This window comes from Lolium rigidum, chromosome 3 (assembly GCF_022539505.1).
Source record: "Lolium rigidum isolate FL_2022 chromosome 3, APGP_CSIRO_Lrig_0.1, whole genome shotgun sequence".
Classification (NCBI taxonomy): Eukaryota; Viridiplantae; Streptophyta; class Magnoliopsida; order Poales; family Poaceae; genus Lolium; species Lolium rigidum.
Window position 1 is genome coordinate 262,994,404 of NC_061510.1, and position 769 is coordinate 262,995,172.

The window sequence follows — 769 nt, forward strand, 5'->3', positions numbered from 1 at the left end:
AAGACCTCTCCAATCCCATTTCATTAGTAGTACAATTAATATTATCAAGTAACATAGGACCATCATCTAGAGCTTTGATGCGTGCAGTCGACACACGTCTGTTGGGAACCCCAAGAGGAAGGTGTGATGCAGACAGTAGCAAGTTTTCCCTCAGAAAGAAACCAAGGTTTATCGAACCAGGAGGAGCCAAGAAGCACGTTGAAGGTTGATGGTGGCGGAATGTAATGCGGCGCAACACCAGGGATTCCGGCGCCAACGTGGAACCTGCACAACACAACCAAAGTACTTTGCCCCAACGAAACAAGTGAGGTTGTCAATCTCACCGGCTTGCTGTAACAAAGGATTAACCGTATTGTGTGGAAGATGATTGTTTGCAGAAAACAGTAAAACAAGTATTGCAGTAGATTGTATGCGATGTAAAGAATAGGACCGGGATCCACAGTTCACTAGAGGTGTCTCTCCCATAAGATAAAAGCATGTTGGGTGAACAAATTACAGTCGGGCAATTGACAAATAGAGAGGGCATAACAATGCACATACATGACATGATAAATATAGTGAGATTTAATTGGGCATTACGACAAAGTACATAGACCGCTATCCAGCATGCATCTATGCCTAAAAAGTCCACCTTGAGGTTATCATCCGAACCCCTTCCAGTATTAAGTTGCAAAACAACAGACAATTGCATTAAGTATGGTGCGTAATGTAATCAATAACTACATCCTTAGACATAGCATCAATGTTTTATCCCTAGTGACAACAGCAC